The sequence below is a fragment of the Mauremys mutica genome, chromosome 14, assembly GCF_020497125.1.
Source record: "Mauremys mutica isolate MM-2020 ecotype Southern chromosome 14, ASM2049712v1, whole genome shotgun sequence".
In the NCBI taxonomy this organism is placed as follows: domain Eukaryota; kingdom Metazoa; phylum Chordata; order Testudines; family Geoemydidae; genus Mauremys; species Mauremys mutica.
In genome coordinates this window covers 30,720,507-30,725,817 of record NC_059085.1, presented here as the reverse complement: position 1 = coordinate 30,725,817, position 5,311 = coordinate 30,720,507, and positions in this window count along the sequence as shown.

Sequence of the window (5,311 nt, the reverse complement as noted above, 5' to 3'; positions counted from 1 at the left end):
TTTACCATTTTGTAGTGGAGGGTTAAGAAACACACACACACACACATATGGTCTTGAGTTGCAAGGAACTTGGAAGAAGGCACTGAATACAAAGTGATTCATTTTAAGAATGATTGTATCCTACCTGGTCCAATTATTTCTGGAAAGTTTCTGGAAAACCTATGGGCCAAATCCTCTGCTGGTGTAAACTGGATTCAATAAAGCTGTGTCAGTTTACTCCAGCAAAGCACATGTGCAGAAGAAGAGCATAGGAAAAACTTAAAGGATAACAATTCCAAATGTAACTTTTCTGACTTAAAAACTAATAGCTCCACTGGAAGTTGGCAGCATTCCCAATGACCATATTTAAACAAAAAGTGGAAATTATTATACACCAACATTATACATTGGGCCAGATTTTTCAAAAACGCAAGGCCAGATTTTCAAGTGTCCAGCAACCACAACTGAGGCCAGATTTTCAAAACAGCTCAGCCCCCATTTAGGCACTTAAATAAGGGACAGGTTTTCAAAAGTACTCCGTGCCCAGCAGTTCCTACAGAGACACTTAAAGGCTACAGCCCTGCCTAAAGGTGAATGTGGAGCTGCACAACCCCAGAAGGAACACTGGGGAGATTGTGTCTCATGCAGGCACAGTTTCTTCTTCATGTGTAAGATGGACAAGCTTCAGGCTGGCACAGATTGCTTCCCACGGTGCACTGACTTTGTTCTAAGTCTGATGTGGAAGATGCGAGCAGGGCCTGCCTCCTCTCTCTCCCCTTTCTGGTTATTCGCTCTGCAGGGAGAAAACAGTGCCTGCACTCTGCAGGGCAAAGGGACTGCTTTTGATGGAGGCTTTCCATGAGGCTACACAAGGGACTGTAAGTTTTTTGTGAAGCCACTCAAGAGTTAGCACCATTTGTCCCAAGCAGAACTTCAACAGTGCACACATTGTCAGAGATAAGTCTTTATCACTGAATCCCAACACATGGCATAATTGGAAATTTTTACTCTGACATAATATTTATAGGCTCTCTGATACTTTGAGATGAAAAAGAGTTATGGCTCCATACTGGACTTTTCAATTTTTTTTTTGTCATCAAAATAAAGCAAAACACATCAGTACAGAGCAGTGGGTAAGATTAGATATGTTTTTTAGGTCGCAAGCTAAGAGCTTGCTAATGCTTAAAGGCATTCCTTGTTGAGGAATGTTTGTTAATTTGAACTCCCCTCCCTTGCTGTGTTTCTTTAATCTCCCAACCAGCTGTCTCCCATAAAAAGATATTTCTGTTTTTAGTTACAAATCTGTTTAGAGATAAAACTTGCTCATAAATACACAACCACATGCATGGATTTTTAGCTGACAGTAGAAAACTAACTCCAGATGAAAAATAGTAAAGTTTGTTTAGGAGCAGAAAATGCATTATTCTACTTGCTTACAGTGTGGCACATGTTTTATAGATGCTCAAGGTTTTAGTTCTAGTATGAGATTGTGCAAACAAGTCATTGAGAGAGCCATATTCTGTCACCTTTTCAGATTTAGAGCTCATCACCGGGATAAATTGAAGTGCACACAGTTCACCAAAGTACTTTTTGCCTACATCTGTATGCACTCTTCACGATAGGAAATAGATGAGAGTGTTAAAAAAAATAAAAAAGCAACAACCCAGCCTTTGCTTTTGTACTAGTGGTAAAACCACAGGTAATTTCCAATCTTTACTTTTCAGTTTCCTTGAAATGGTATATGATATTAACCCCATAACGGCTGTGTTGTGCATGAAGGGCCAGGAACCAGAATGTGATGCTGTTCATTTGAGTAATGTGTCAGAAGTCAAAATGGAGCAGTTACCTAGGGCATATACTGCTCAGAACCCAAATTTTATTCCAGTTCTCTCTGATGCTGTGCCTCAGGTATAATGCTTGATAAATATATGTAGCGTGTACCACTTGGCAGGTTGGCAAAATTAACACAAAACAAAAAAGGAGTTTTGGAAGAATACTCAGAACTATGGAACTTGATATAAGCTGCAGCTCACTAAACCTTTGAATGACAACTAGAAAGAAAGAAAGAAAGAAAAAATGTTCACTTTATGGTACTTGAACTCAGGTTCCATAAGGACTTTCATAAACCGTATGAGACTGATGTCCTATTGACCCTGGCACTAGAGTGCTGACCACTCTATAAATGCCTAAGTAGGACTGATAACCCTAAAGAAATTTTCAAAAAAGGTTTTGCTATTCTGTGTAAGACTGAATACAATAAGCTACACAGAAATCTATCTACATTTCCACAGATGTCTGCAAAGGCTAAATTTCAGCCAAGAGAACAATATGAAATACCCACTGCACTCATCTCAATCCACAGAATAGTCGTACATTATTGGCAACAGCCTTATGAAGGGAAGATCATAAAAATAAATGAGAGTGTCTGAGGTCACAACATACACTGCAGAAGGCATTCAAAAAGTTTTGGGAGGTGCAAGGCAGGGTCTACAATTTGCCTCATTCCATATCGTAAGGTTATCTGCAAATGTCCGTTCAATGGCCTCAGTTCACATAGTAAGAGATGATCAGTTATTTCATAAAGATGTTGAACCAATGAATCACTACTCATTCACATTTGAGACAGATAAGTGTGGGACAGTGCTGCATTTCTTCTGGCTGAATTCTAGTCTTGGTGAAATTTACCAGTTAGTTCAATGGTAAACATGCAACATGCCAAAAATGTCCCTCACACATACACCAACCTCGTGCACATTGAAGAACACAACTGAATAGGATGTTTTCTTCAATACTGCACCAAAACTGGTTTTCCTCATTTTGTTGAAAATCCCACTGATGTCACTAGGAATTCTTACTGAGTTCCAAGTAATATTTCCGAATTCATCCAAGAGTGTTTCACTGTAAAAAAAATAAAAATAAAAATAAAACCCTGCCACTTTCCCCAGCCCACAAATCTTCAGCATTCAAAGTTGATGCCAAACACTTTCATATGTACTCTTCTTTGAGTTAATTCATAATAAGATTCAGCATACTTGTCTATGGCAAATTGGTACAATTTCTTTTTATTTGTTATACATATATACGAGAGAGTGGGATTATAGCTGTCTCAAAATGCCAAGTTTTTACATATTAAAATTTCCCAGAGGGTTCCCAAACTGTGTGTTATACTGCTGAGCGTTATTTACAATTGAACTTATACATTAGTAGTTCTGTGGTGTTGGATGTATATAACAACACAAATGGCTTCACAATGGATGAGGTTGTAGGCTGTCAGTTTTTCCATGGAGATGTTTTATCTTAACTGCTTTTCATGGGAAGTCCATGTCATTTATATGCCGAGGTGATAGGTGCTTTTAAATACCTTACATAGATGAAGAGGTATGAATAGGACCCAAGAAGGAGGGAAGAATCTCTTCAAATCAGGGACAGTTTCCTTGGGCTCTGTCTTTTATTGACAAGGAAACATGCCCTGACCTGGAAACTCCCCTTTGTGTGTGAGTATGCTTGTCACCTTGAATGTCAACATTTCCAGTTGTTTGTTGTGTTTCAGGCTTGGTAGGGAAATTCAGGAATCAGTCCTAGGTCCTGATCCTTAATAGCACAAGCTTGAACCCTAAAGTAGATGTACTGAACTTGAAATATGTTGGCCAGCTGGCAGTGCCTCAGATTCTCCTCATGGGATCACATAATTTAACATGACTTCCACAAGAAGATCTGACATACAGTGATGTCACGGTCCCAACTGAGACAACTGATGAACTGTCCTTATGGTTCCAGTACACGTTACAGCATCATTTGAAACCATGAAACACCTTTGAAAGGAACTAGGGAGAGATTCCAGTAATAAAAAGGTAAGTTACACAAGCTATCAATCCATCAGATTCTGCTCTCATATACATCAGAGCAGATCCATGTTAACTCCCAGTGGCTTCAGTGGATTCCAGGTTTACACCAATATAACAGAGAAGAATTTATGCTACTAATAAAAATAACACCACAATAAAGACTTCACAAAAACTTCTTTTTAAAGTAATAAAATAAAATAATGATATGGAGCTGCTAACTGCCCTAACCATATATTAAGGATTTGATGCAGGCAGAATATAATTTCTACTACACCCAGAGCAGTGAGATATAGTTGAAAAATGAGCTGACAAGCATGATGCCTCTGGAGAAAAAAGCTGGCAGTTAAACAGGACAAGTTAATATGCTATTTATATCCGCAAGGCATTCACGATGCACCCTTAGCAGTTGTGACTTGAGACTAAAAGCTTTAACCAATAAAACTATTAAATTTAACCAATAAAATTATGCCAAGCACCAAAGACCACGTGACTGTGGATCAATAAGTGGTGTTTCCTTTAGAGAACATGTCTCAGTGGAAACCTTTTTTCCCCTGTTTTACAAATACAGAAAGACAAATCATGGTCATGTTAAAGTTTAAGAAGTTAAAACAAATACAAAGAGAGAGAAGCCCAGATCCTACAGACACTTACCCATGTGAGTAACTTCATACACATCAGACTATTCACACACAAATCTATTTGCGACGTGAGGGATCTGGCAGGGAGTGTTTTCAGGATCAAGGCCTAAGTGTATTAACTGGGGATGCTTTAATAGAAAAAGCAGTTTTAAATGAAAATCTGCCACATGTTATTCTACAGAGTGGTCTTGACTATCTTATTTACTATACAATATCAGTAGTTATTAATAAAATGAAAATTTTGATGTCAAATAATTAAACTCTAAGAATCAGCTATTTCACTTATACAATCACAAGCCAATACTGCATTTGTTAAACAGGCAAAACTTCCTTTGACTTCAGCAAGAATTTGTTCCTGAGTATGGATTCCACTACAGTAGTGGGCCCTTATGTTTCATAATGCTGAGTTGAGCTCCTTTTCTGGTCAAAGTTTAATGTGGATCAAACTGAGGCAGAGTGTTCTCAGTCTATGGAGATCCCTCCCTGTGTATGTCCCGCTGGGTCCCTTTGTGGATGTTTACAAAGCTCAGTTTAAGACTTTTCCTCCTTTACCATGCAGTTCTCTGTTCTTGCATCAGCTGTTCGCTCATAGGTTATTTTTCTTTACCCTGCTTTTCTTAGAATGGTTGGGGCAAATTTTATTTGATTTGTTGTTGCTTTTAACTTTGGTACATTGCCCAAATACATGATGATGTTGTTACCTATATAGGCAAAAGGGGGGATAGAGAAAAGGATAAATAAAGATGCAGCCTCTGCAACTTGTGCATCTTAAGTTACCCCATTAGCACACTTTCCAATAAACGGCTTTTCATGGAGAAGGCATGTTCCAGGACATGCAGATTTCTAACT